The sequence below is a fragment of the Phaenicophaeus curvirostris genome, chromosome Z (genome assembly GCF_032191515.1).
Source record: "Phaenicophaeus curvirostris isolate KB17595 chromosome Z, BPBGC_Pcur_1.0, whole genome shotgun sequence".
NCBI classification, from domain to species: Eukaryota; Metazoa; Chordata; class Aves; order Cuculiformes; family Cuculidae; genus Phaenicophaeus; species Phaenicophaeus curvirostris.
This window is the reverse complement of record NC_091431.1, coordinates 29,925,009-29,938,482: the sequence shown is the minus strand read 5'-3', so window position 1 is coordinate 29,938,482 and position 13,474 is coordinate 29,925,009. Positions and strand designations below refer to the sequence as shown.

Genomic DNA, 13,474 nt, shown 5'->3' with positions numbered 1-13,474 from the left:
GTGCATGGAGAAATGAATTTGGCCCTAAAAAAAAGAAAAACTGGAGGAAAAATATGCATAGTTATAAACCAGAGCAACTTACAATGAACTTGTAAAGAAAAACCATTTACCACTCCTTCTTCAAAACACAGTGTTATTTCTCTGAATTGATTCCTACTCATTTTCTTGTCCTTGGTAGATATGTCATGAAGAAACAGACGCCAAGTAAGCAAAGAAAGATGTAGGCAAGGCAGTAAAAGCAGAGATGGTGAAGCACTGGAACAGATTGCCTGGAGAGCTTGTGGAATCCCTCTTACTAATGTTTGATGTTTGTCTTATCTCATCTAAGATAAGACAAGCATTTGTAGGGAATGACAGAGATAGGGATTTTGCCCTAAGAAAAAGAGTGGATGGCCTCTTGAAAACTCTTCCAGATTCCTGCTGTCCTCCCCTCTCCATTCCCTGAGATTTATGTTTCCTTGAGGTTTCTGAGTGCCCTTTCCCATTTTCTTAACTGCATATTATGGAGGACTCATATAAATGTTGGGTATTTGAGTGTAATAAGCTGTTTTACATTTTCTTTGATTTCCCAACTACATTTTCATTGTTACTTATCTGTAATAGCATATGACCTTGTTAAACCACACTTCACTAAACCGTAGTTCATAACAAAGAATGCAGTTTTGGATTTGGAGTTTGGAAAAAACCCAAACTAGTCTCATACTACGGCCCTGCCAAAGAAAGATGTAGTACATTTTCAGGTCCTTAGAGGCCAGTCAGGGGCCAGTGAGCCATCTCCTGAGCCACAAAATATAAGGGTTGGATCATAGAGATGGTATTAACCGTAGGATCATCTAGGTGGTTTTCATCCCTCAGCCTGGCTGCTTTGCAGACTATGTCAACCCTCACTTGGCAGAAGGGTAAACAAAGAGAAGGAAGAGTGCTCCTTACCACGGTAGGTAAATGACATCTTTCACTCTGCCCTTCAATTGCGTTGCTTGAAGCCAAGCTTCTGTTGACTAATGAAGACAAAGGAACAGTTGTATTCCCCTGTAATGTTACAAAGGTAAGACCCACTCTCTTAAAAATTTGTTCTACATGGGGACATTTGATTGCCTTTTTCTGAAGAATTTTACAAAACCTCCAGAGTATAAATTGACGGTTACTCTTTCTTTAATGCATATATGCGTACTTATATGGGAACAAGCCCACAAATAAGTAAGCCTACAAGCCAGGGCTGTGTGCTGTGGCTCTTAAGCAGATAGTCCCCTGACTTTGGTTTGAATGTTTGCCACAGATAAAGCAAGAAGGCTTCAGGAGGACTTGTAGATTTTACACCACACTAACTTCTCATAGCATCAGACAGCTTTAAATTCTGAAAATAAAACATTTTATCTCACTGAAACAACAAGTAATAAGAGTTTTTCCTGTGAGCAGAAGAGAGATGAGGCTGCGAAAGATTTCCTTCTCTCAGCAAAGGTTGAGCTAGTCAGTTTAAAAAATCTTCTACCAGTTGACCACCCACCCTTTGTGCCTGGAGCACCCATTGGTGCTGATGGATGCTGGTTTAACAGTATGTGTACATGGGTTTAAGGCAGTAGATGACCCTAAGTATTGTTTTTCATATCATAACATTGACCTTAAGAATCAATTGTGGAAATAATACAAGAGTTAAAGTGAAGAATCAAAAAAAAGGAGACACACTAGGACCATCAAGGTCTATATTTATATCTTGTCCCTATGAAGGAACCAGTGCCTGAAATTGGCGGTTGAACGGTTGTATTTGCAGAGAGAGAGCATGATTGAGTGCATGTGGTGGTGTTTCTGCTAATATAGACCAGGACACTCCTATAATTAGAGGTAGCAGGTGGTAAACTCTTGCCACAACCATGTGTTCACTCTGGCTCCTCACTCAAAAATAGGATTTGGGGAAACAGGGAGGTGTGTATGTGTGGATGTTGCAGATTCTTGGTTCTTGCACAAGGTGCACCTAACATGGTATGATTGTTATCAGTTTGAAGCAATCTGGGGTCGGTTTTTCGTTTGATTGTTGGTTTTTTTTATTTTTTTCCACTTAACCAGGCCTGAAAAGTGGTCCCAGGCTGTGGCTTCAGCAACCGGCAGTGTGAGGCCAGCTGAGTTGTGTTGACTCCCACAAAGTGTCTTGCTTCCGGCAGATGTCCTAAATACCAAGACATTCGATCCCACCACAAAAATAGTTGCGTAAAATATTATGCGTTAGCTCTGGCCTGACAGCAATGGGACTGTTCTGCTTCGCTGAGTGGGTAGAAACATCACACTGGGGCTGTGGCTCGTGTCCAGTAAGCCTTCTCTCTCCATGGGGCAGTGAGGTGACTCTCTGCGAGAATGAGAAAGGAAAGACATATTGAGAAGTTTTCCTTTCCCTTTTACAGTTGTGCTTTTAAAAACTGACACATGTTTTCCTAACTGACTGCTGCCAGGACTGATGAGAGAGGGAATGCAGCAGAGTGTAAGGCTTCTAACACATTTTTGGAGTATTGCTGTGTCTTCAGTCAAACCCTCAGCTGGCGTCAACTGGCAGAGACCTGTGATCACAGCATCAGAAAGGTGATTTACACCTGCTGGGGATATGGCCATGGAGAAGTGTGAAGGAAGCAGAGTATTTTGCATTGCACAATACAAGATGGTGAGGAGCCTGCAGACAGGAGAGTGTCTAGACTTCTATTGGTCTTCTTAGTACCACTTTCTTTTTTTAATATCATGCACTTCCCACCCATGGACTCTCCAAGCCTTCCTGGGAGCAGAGCAGTGCTGTTGCAGAATTTGAAACTTCTAACCACTACTGACAACTGCATACATGTATTTTTCAGAAATTCATTCCTTTAAAATCGTGCCACGAATTATCTCAATTCTACAAAATAGTCCTGCGTAGATTGGTCAGTGAAATCACACAAGAATGCTGCTTTTGGAGACAGAAAGTTCTTATCCAAAAGAGGCCTTCTGTTTGGTCCAGTGGGTTTCAGACCTGGCTGAAAACTGGTTCTGCCCTCCTTGTCCTTCCTTCTGGTTTTATGGGATATGTACCGTCAATCTGAGCTGTGAAAGTGGTCCAGGAACCATATCCAGAGAAGCAATAACCTGGTAGTGCCATCAGTGAAGTGACAGAGTGCAGCCTGGCAACCTCAATATTTCTCCCTGAAACTGTGTGACAAAACCTGCACTGCAGGCAGAGTGAACTACATTAATACTTCTTGGGTATTTTGAACATGTTGCAGCTACGCATGCTGCCCTAAGTCTCTGCCTCCATTGGCTTGCACTGCCTGAGTAATGTAGGGTGTGCAAGACAGGTGTCAGCTCTTCTGACACAGGCTGGAAAATGTTGCTGCTACAGAAGACCAATGTATGTTATTTTACAAGCTGTAAAACAGTGGAAAATGAGCACTTGCACTCTCCTGTTTTTCATAAGCTGTCCTCTCTAAGTTTCCTCTGTCCAGGACTCTGGTAATCCTCTTCAGTGTAGTTGCAGGTGTGAACTGCTCTGGCTCCCATCTGCGGCAACAGCATATGGCTTTTACAACCTTCCCAGACTAAAAGAAGCAGTATTTTGGGGTGCACTGGCGGTTTGTTTGTTTATTTGTTTTAGAAGAATGTCTGGCCATGGCAATTTTTTTCCATTTTCTAGTAGAAGCACTGGAGTCCAAAACTGGAAGCATAAGAACTTGGAGTAAGTATAATATATTAATGTATCCCTAAGTCTGGAAAACAAGAAAACTAAATTGACTACCAGTATGAAAATACCCATCTAGAATGAGAAAAAAAGTTCATCCACTCACATATCATGTCTCTGGCTTGTGTTTAGACCAGAACAAGCACATGGCCCTAAAGCATCCTCTGATTTTAAACTTCCTGGCTACCAGTCAGGCTCAGAGACTTTCCATGCTAGAGGTTGGTGCCCCTCTGTCTTCTGTGGTCTTTTTAAGGACCTTTACTACCTGGCTATCCCTAGTTGCTTTTGGAACCTGTTTATATTTCTGTTATATGAAGCATCTCGTGGTGAGTTTCACCATTGCACACTGAGGACAGAGTAAGTTGCTGTCATTCCTTAGCCTGCTGCAAGGGCATGGAAGCACAGAAGGGACAGGAAAACAGCATCCTCGCTGGACTGTGTCAGCAACTAGCACTCATGTGAAAATCAGAGATGCCAGGTAGAGTGGGGTTTCTCTATGCCATGGAGTAGCAACATCTACTACTAAATAAACATTTGGAGGATAGAGACTTGGTAGAGCGACTGAATGCCTTCTTTGCTAAGTCTGGCCCTCAGGAATCCTGGGCCCTGGAGGAAAGAGGAAGCCTGAAGGAAGGAAAACTGTCCCTTGGTCAAGTAGGATCTGATTAGAGATCATTTAGGCATACTGGACACCCACAAATCCATGGCCCCTCAAGTGCTGAGGGAGCTGGCAGATGTTATTGCTAAGCTGTTCTCCAACATTACTGAAAGATGATGGAAAACAGGAGACTCATCTGAGGACTGGAGAAAAGCCAGAGCAGTTTTTCAAAAAAAGCGTGAAGCAGAACACAGGAAACTACAGGCCCATCAGCCTCCCCTCCATCTCTGAAAAAATGAAGGAACAACTTATTCTGGATATCATCTCTAAGGATCTGAAAGAAAAGAACGTTATCAGTGTGGTCAACATGGATTCACCAAGAGGAAATCATGCTTGACCAGTCTGATAGCCTTCTATGATGGCATAACTGGCTGAATAGATGAGAGGAGAGCAGTGGATGTTGCCTACCTTGACTTCACCAAGACTTTTGACACTGTCTCCCATAATGTCATTACAAGTAAGCTTAGGAAGTGTGGCTTAGATGAGTGGACAGTGAGGTGGATTGAGAACTGGCTGGGTGGCAGAGTTCAGGGGGCTGTGATCAGTGATGCAGTCTAGTTGGAAGTGTGTAGCCAGCAGTGCTCCCTGGGGGTCAGTACTAGGCCCAGTCTTGTTCAAATTATTCATCGATGACCTGGAAGAAGAGACAGAGCATGCTCTCAGCATGTCTTATCAATGCTTATAAGTATTTGAAGAGCCTATGTCAAGAGAATGGGGCTAGACTCCTTTAAATATGCCAACCAACAGGACAAGGGGCAGTGGACACAAACGAACACAGGAAGTTCCAACTGAACATGAGGGTGACAGAGCACTGGAACAGGCTGCCCAGAGAGGTAGTGGATTCTTTTTCTCTGGACGTATTTGAACGCGCCTGGATAAGTTCCTGTGCAACCTGCTGTAGGTGAACCTGCTTTAGCAAGGGGAGGTTAACTGGATGATCTCCAGCAGTCCCTTCCCACTCTGACCATTCTGTGATTCTGTTCTTGCTAGCATTCATCCAGATTAGAGGGGTACAGAGGGATGGTGCCTGGTACTGGTCTAGATATGCAAGTCCTTGACTGTTCTGATATCAGCACTATTTATCAATATTATTGCAGCAGTATCTAAAGTTCATAAGTTGGATCTGAACTGCATTTCCAAGATGCTGCACACATGCAGCACAATGACAGCTTGGCTCCCAAGAACTGGACACTGAAATATTTAGTAAGCAAGAACAAGCGGACTCAAGTAAGTGCACAAGGCTGTAGACAGCCACTAACTCTCTTTTGGCATTTCTAGATTTGCAAGATACCTGAGTTGGTGCTAGACAGTGCAGGTTTTCAGAACACTTGTCAGACCATAACCAGAAAAATAAGAAGGCCCTGGTGGTTTCTCAGCTCCTTCAAATGCTCTTTAGGGAGCACCCCCTGCCCCAGGGAAGGAGTGCAAGGCTTTGTATGACATATCAACTGAATTAATCTCTGCTGTTGATTCGCTTGGAAAGTGTTAGTTCAGTCAAAACTTAAACTCAGTTGGGTCAACACCAGCCACTCAGAAAGGGAACAGAAGTGTGTACCTGCTTGTTAACTAACACACTGCTTCCCTGCAGAGATGTTTAAAAGAGAGGGTACCCAGCTCCTTCTCTTTACTCTTTAACTTCACCAAGATGTTTGAAGTCTGAGCTGTTGCCTGATAGTGAAGAAACAGCCTTTTCCTCTGCAAACTGAAATGTGCTTTGAAACATGTCGCCAATTTCCTTAGCAGCGATAAAAACAACCCCTATTGTAACATTTTCATTGATAGATTAGAATAGAAACAAGTCTGTAAAAGGCTGGTGTCCTAGACCATCCTTACATCTGCTTTTAGACTTTACAACCTGCTGTTAACCCAGCTTTATTTACTAAGCAGGATGCAGAAAAACTAAGCAATCAAGCAGGAAGCTCTAAAACATAATGTAAATTCTCTTGTGTTGTTTAAGTCTGGTTGTGCTCAGTGCTTTTAGCTGGGATATGCGCTGTAAGTGATTGCTTTTATGGAAAGAGAAGTAGAAGAGAAGGTTAAAGTATATTGCAAGGACAGCGTAGTACTAAGACTGTAGTTTGTGAAGTTGGCTGCTGTATTGCTTAGTATCTCAGCAAATAAGGTCAAGTATCTGTTTTAAAATACTAGTTAAGCTTTGGCCTTTATGGACATTGAAGAATATTGCTATTTAATAAAATAAGGCACAAAAATAACACAGGTAGTTAGTTATTATTTTTTTTCCCTTCTTTTGCTTGAAACTAACTTTCAAAAACTTGAAATAATATTCTGTAGTTGAAACAGACCTGTGCAGCTGTTTGGAAAAGAACAGAAGACTTGAGCTGTCACGGGAAAAAGATGGGGCAACATCACCTATGGTATAAATGATAACATCCCAAGAAGCTCATTGAATTTATTCATAAAGGTGTTCAGTGGTAAGTGATAAGGAAGTCTGTTTGTCCTATTTGTACTTCATGCATGCCACCAGCGTCTGAGTTTTCTGTTGGCCTGAACGGCAGCACAAAACTGATGGCTTGCAAGTACATTTCTATAAGGACAGAAGCAATTCAGGAGCTTGAGTTACAATAGGTATCTAGAGGTATGTTTCTCACAAGCATCTAAAATGTGATCTGATTTTTTTTTAAAGGCGTATTGTACTTAGATTTTGTATGCAAGTATATTAGCCCTAAAAAATACTTTAAGTTAATTTCTTGTAATTCCACACCCCTGAATTCTTTGTCATGGTGTGAGAAAGATAAGCAGCAACAACTGTGTTTGTACATTAATCACACACAAAAGATCTGTACCTTTTCAGATAGTCTTCTAGATCAAAGTTGAAGAACTGCCAAGAGTCTCCTGCAGGCAGAAGGATGTTGTTTTAACAGTGTGCCAATGGCTCAACTTGTTGAAACAAGCCAAAACAAGATAATTTATTCCTAGATAAATTTGAGATTTTATCTCAAGTCAAGTTTGAGATAAAAGCAAATTTGCATGTGGAGGGAAATAATATAGTGTAGCTAATATGAAACAGGAAAACAGACGAGAGGCAGAAATAGTTTCTAATATAGCTTTAGTGGAATCAGTAGATGTTATAGTGGCAATGAATATGACTTATATTATCTCACAGAAATTATATATGTATATGAATATGACCTTTTCAATATATATGAAAATATCTTTTTAATATGTTAGTAATCACTTCTAATAATGCAATTATTAAATGTCATATCTCCTAATGAGTTAGCTAGAGTGTTGTAAAAGTGTTTAACTAAGGGGGTTTTTTTTAAGTCTTGGGAGAGATTCAGCAAAGGGGCAAACAAACCTGATTAGTTCTGCAGCATTTTCATGTGATACCATGGGCCATAGTCTTCTCTCACTTGTGATGAGAAATCTCAATGTAATAGGAAAGCAGGAGTTCTGGCCAATGGGAATATATATTTTCCTAGATGAACCAATTTAAGAGAGGATGGTTATTCTGCCAATATTTCTAAAACATACAATAGCTTTAAAAGACAGATACAGTGTCTCCAGAATTAAGTTCTATGTTCTGATCAGAATAAGATGAGGCCTAGTATTTAATTTCCTTCTGTGACTGAGGCCTTTTCCTCCCTTTTTAAAATTTATTTTTGTGATTCTTGAAATAAACTCTACAAAATGTGTGGAAAAAAAAATGCTTACAAATTTTGATAAAAATAAGGGTAAACCATGTAAAACCTCTCAATCTAAAGCAATACATTTCTTTCTAGAGGTCAAGATCATGAGGTACATCTAGACCATGAGAAGATTTTACACTGATTTTATTATCTGAAGAGAAAAATAATGGAATGAGGCATATGAAGGCCAATAACCAAGACAAAGGGCTATGCCGGATCCCTCATGTGGGAATGGTATTTGAGAGCAAAGCATCTTTTACTCTCTGGCTAAGATCAGTTTCAGTCCACACTGTGAGCAAAAGGCACACAAGGAGAGGAGAAAGCTGTTGCTGAAACTTGCTACGAGAACTGTCTTAACCTTGATTTTATGTACCTTTTTCAGTACACGTCCTACACACAGCTTGAGGGAGACATTGAAGTTAAATTATAGGATAATATTTATACAATAAAGGGAGCTGTACAAAGCTCTGAAGGGCGGCAGTGGTGACATAGGTAGTACTTACAACAAGCCTATACCAAGCCCTGAGCATGGTCTTGCTTAGTGCCTTCATGAGGTGTCAGGCCTGCAGTATGACTACTAGGCACACTAATAGCAGCACTGAGAAAAAATGAAAATCATTTAAAGACTCAGAATTTAAAAGGAAGCTAGTGAAAACTGGCTGTTTTTACATTTCTGCCTCATCCCCCTCAAAACACATGAAGATGACAGAGTGTGTGAGGTTTCTTAATATAAAATAATGGAGATAATAATGGTTGCGAAGTGTAGAACAAATGCAGTCTGATGCTGCTTTGCCATCACTATAATCACACTCCCTTCCTGCATGGCTGCTTCATGCAAACCAACCTATGGGCTCAGTTTACCTCCTCTTCAGTTTTGCTGTGGTCAAAGTGGCCGCAGGAGCTGCAGAATGGCACACGTGGGGCAGCCAAGAGAGGCACAGTCAGCAGCCACAGCAATTTGTGGTTCTCTGTGTGGGACAGTCACTGATGCTGAGCTTCAGTGCCTGTCCTCTGCCATCCGCTCCATCACTGATGGGGGAGTAAAGCCAACTACGCAGAGAGCCTGGCTCAGACACGACCAGGCATCTCTCATTTTGAATACCACACAATGCCAGCCACTGCAGGCAAATTACCATGAGAAAGACCATCCCATTTCACAGGCAGAGAAAGATTTTTTTTTTTTCATTTTTGTAATTATCTGTTTTTACTAGTGGGATACACTTAGTAATGTCAGTAGTTCAGCACAGATTTAAAGACAGATAATTTCTTGTTTTATTTTTGTGGGCTCACTCTGGTGTTCGTGGTTCAGCAGAGACCCCAAGACAATGCAGAAACTTATTCACATGTTGGTTTTCAAGTAAAGGACAAGACCCTTGAGTTTCCTTGGGCTAGATGGAGGCACATAGTATCAAAGAATCATAGAACTGTTGGTTGGAAAAGACTTTTGAGATCACCGAGTCCAAATTTACCTGCCCACTATTAAGCCGTATCCCTGAGGACATGATTTACCTGTCTTTTAAATATCAGGCCATACTGCTTCTGACATAGGCCAAGATGCTACTGGCCTTCTTGGTCACCTGGGTACATGACTGACTCATTTTCAGTCCACCACTCCCAGGTCCTTCTCTGACAGGCAGCTTTCCAGCCACTCTTCCCCAAGCCTATAGTCCTGCATGGGGTTGCTGTGTCCCAAGGGCGGGACTCAGCACCTGGCCTTGTTGAACATCATACCACTAATGTCAGTCCATCGATCCAGCCTGTTCAGATCCCTCTGTAGAGCCTCCCTACTCTCAAGCAGATTGACACATTGTCCCAGCTCAGTGTTGCCCGCAAACTTGTTAAGGGTACATCCAACCCCCTCATCCAGATCATTGATAAAGGTATTGAACAGAACTGGAGCCAACACTGAACCCTAGGGAACACCACTGTGACCAGCCTCCAAGTGGATTTAACTCCATTCACCACCACTCTTTGGTCCTGGCCCCAACTCTCTCAGCCTGTTCTTATATCAGAGGTGCTCCGTTCCTCTGATCATCCTCATAGCCCTCCTCCAGACCCATTCCAACAGTTCCATATTCTTCTTACACTGAGGATTCCAGAACCGGACACAATACTCCAGGTGGCGTCTCACAAGAGGGGAACAAAGAGGCAGAATCACCTCCCTCAACCTGCAGACCACACTTCTTTCGATGCAGCCCAGGATACAGTTGACCTTTTGGACTGCGAGAGTGCATTGCTGGCTCATGTTGAGCTTCTCATCAATTAGCACCCTCAAGAACTTCTCCATAGGGCTGCTCGCAATCACTTAATATCCCATTGTCTATTGAAATCAGGGATTGCCCTGACCCAGGTGTCATACCTTGCACTTGGCCTTGTTGAACCTCATAAGGTTCACACAGGCCCACTTCTCCAGCTTGTCCAGGTCCCTCTCAATTACATCCTGTCCTACTGGTGTGAAAGAGAAACTGTGTCAGAGGCTTTACTGAAGTCCAGCTACACTATATCCACAACCTTTCCAGCATCCGTGGAGTGGGTCACCTTGTTATAGAAGGAGATCAGGTTAGTTTGGCAGGACCTGCCTTTCCTAAACCTATGTTGACTGAGCCTGATCACCTGGTTGTCCTGTGTGTGCTGTGTGATAGCACTCAAGATAACCTGTTCCACGACCTTTGTTAGCACCGAGGTCAGACTGTTCCCCATAGTTCCCCAGATCTTCCCTCCAACCCTTCTTGTAAATGTGTAACATTTGCCAACCTCCAGTCAAGTGGAACTTCCTCAGTCAACCAGGACTGTGGGTAGATGATGAAAAGGGGTTTGACAAGCACCTCTGCCAGCTTAATATCATTGGGTGGATCCCATCTGACCCCATAGATCTGTGAATGTCTAATTGGCCAAGCAGGTCTCTAACCTCTTGGATCTCTGGAGACTTGTTCTGCTCTCTTTCTCCCTGTCTTCTGGCTCAGGAGCCCGACTACACAGAGAACATCCTTTGTCACTGTTGTTCCCCCCCTGCATCCAGTAAAGGATGGAGATTCTCCTTGGTCCTCCTTTTGTTGTTAACATATTTGTAGAAACACTTTTTATTGTCTTTCACAGAATCAGTCGATTTAATTTCATGTTGGGCTAAGCCCATCTGATTTTCTCTTTGCACTATCTCACTTCATCCTTGTAGTCCTGAGATGCCTGCCCTTTCTTCCAAAGATCATACACTCTCCTCTTTGTTCCAAGACCCACCCAAAGCACTGTCCTCAGTAAGGCTGGTTTTCTTCCCTGACAGCTCAATTTTTGGCACATGGAGGTGTCCTACTTTTGTGACACCAGGATTTCCTTCTTGAAGAGCATCCAGCCTTCTTGGCTCCTTTTCCCTTTCATAGAATCATAGAATCATAGAATAACCAGGTTGGAAGAGACCCACCGGATCATCGAGTCCAACCATTCCTATCAAACACTAAACCATGCCCCTTAGCACCTCATCCACCCGTGCCTTAAACACCTCCAGGGAAGGTGACTTAACCACCTCCCTGGGCAGCCTGTTCCAGTGCCCAATGACCCTTTCTGTGAAAAATTTTTTCCTAATGTCCAGCCTAAACCTCCCCTGGCAGAGCTTGAGGCCATTCCCTCTTGTCCTGTCCCCTCTCGCTTGGGAGAAGAGGCCAGCACCCTCCTCTCTACAACCTCCTTTCAGGTGGTTATAGAGAGCAATGAGGTCTCCCCTCAGCCTCCTCTTCTCCAGGCTAAACAACCCCAGCTCTCTCAGCCGCTCCTCGTAAGATTTGTTCTCCAGCCCCTTCACCAGCTTGGTTGCTCTTCTCTGGACTCACTCCAGAGCCTCAACATCCTTCTTGTGGTGAGGGGCCCAGGACTGAACACAGTATTCGAGCAGCGGTCTCACCAGTGCTGAGTACAGCGGCAGAATAACCTCCCTGGACCTCCTGGACACGCCATTTCTGATCCAAGCCAAGATGCCATTGGCCTTCCTGGCCACCTGGGCACACTGCTGGCTCATGTTCGGTCGGCTGTCAACCAACACCCCCAGGTCCCTCTCCTCCACGCAGCTTTCTAGACAGACTTCTAGTCTGTAGCACTGCACAGGGTTATTGTGCCCCAAGTGCAGGACCTGGCATTTAACCTTGTTAAACCTCATGCCATTGGCCTCAGCCCAGTGGTCCAGCCTGTTCAGATCCCTTTGCAGAGCCTCCCTACCCTCCAGCAGATTGACACTTCCACCCAGCTTAGTGTTGTCCGCAAACTTGCTAAGGGTGCACTCAATGCCTTCATCCAGGTCATTGATGAAGACATTGAACACGGCTGGACCCAGCACTGAGCCCTGGGGAACCCCACTTGTCACTGGCCTCCAGCCGGATTTCACACCATTTCCCACCACTCTCTGGGCCCGGCCATCCAACCAGTTTTCCAGCCAGGAGTGTGTGCGCCTGCCCAGGCCAGAGGCTGACAGTTTCTCAAGCAGAATGCTGTGAGAAACTCTGTCAAAGGCAGCTTTCAGGCTGCTTCGCAAGGAATTTTGTCAACCAGCCTTCTAAATAGCCCAAAGTTTGCCCTCCGGAAGTCCAAGGTGGCCATTCTGCTGACTTACATCCTTACTTCTCCAAAAATCAAGATTTCCATCATTTCATGATTGCTGTGTCCCAGGACTCCTCCAGTTGTCACAGCTCCCACAAGGCCTTCTCTGCTCACAAACAACAGGTCCAGCTGAGCACCTTCCCTAGTCGGTTCACACACCAGTTGTGACCGGAAGTTGTTTTCCACACATTCTGGGAACCTCTTGGACTCTTTCTTTTCTGCTGTATTATGCTTCCAGTAGACATATGGTAAGTTGAAGTCTCCCACAAGGACAAAGGCTAGTGATTGTTTGACTTCTCCCAGTTGTCTTGTGGAATATCTCATCAGTTTCTTCTTCCTGGCTGGGTGGTCTATGGCAGGCTTGCACCATGATAGCTGCTTTATTGGGCATTCCGCTGATTTTTAGCCATCATTTAGCTCAAGGCAATCAAAAGATTTTCTAAGTGCTTAGATGGAAGTTGACTTCAGAGCATTACTATTAAACGTGTCCCAATTTACTTCTTTGAACTATGCTTTGCTCTACACAGCCATAAAAACTTTTCTGATTCTGTATGGATGTGTATGTGCCTGACATAAATAAGAGACACGCTGAAGAACTGAAGATATTGAAAAGAGATCCCATAAAATATTTTTACACGAAACAGCTCCATGTCTGGTCTCTTCAGTTTCATGTTAATTTCTGATGAATAGGTCCTAATTTCTCAGTGTAAGGTTCTTGTTTCAGTTATTCTGTAAAATTTCTCTTTTAAGCCTAGGCACCTATACATTGTTGTCTTTTCTCCTTTTCCCCCATGCAACTACATTAGACAAATTATGTTCATTCAGCAAGACAGATAAAGTCACTGCCTTTCAAACTTGTGCTAACTATTAAGTTCTCCTGCCTGAATCTCATTTTAA

The 13,474-nt window shown here is 43.4% G+C and overlaps 1 protein-coding gene across 2 annotated transcripts in view; it reads left to right on the top strand.

Moving 5' to 3' along the window:
• LOC138733049 (tubulin polymerization-promoting protein family member 2-like) overlaps positions 1 to 13,474 on the top strand; it is a 35,761-nt gene that overhangs the window by 16,423 nt on the left and 5,864 nt on the right. Inside the window, exon 1 of one of the 2 annotated variants that reach the window (XM_069879937.1) lies at positions 6,626 to 6,778. The exons of the other annotated variant lie outside the window; for it this stretch is intronic. The gene's annotated coding sequence lies outside the window, so the exon portion shown is untranslated. Of the gene's footprint in view, positions 1 to 6,625; positions 6,779 to 13,474 lie in introns of those variants that run through there. 2 annotated transcript variants of the gene reach the window in all.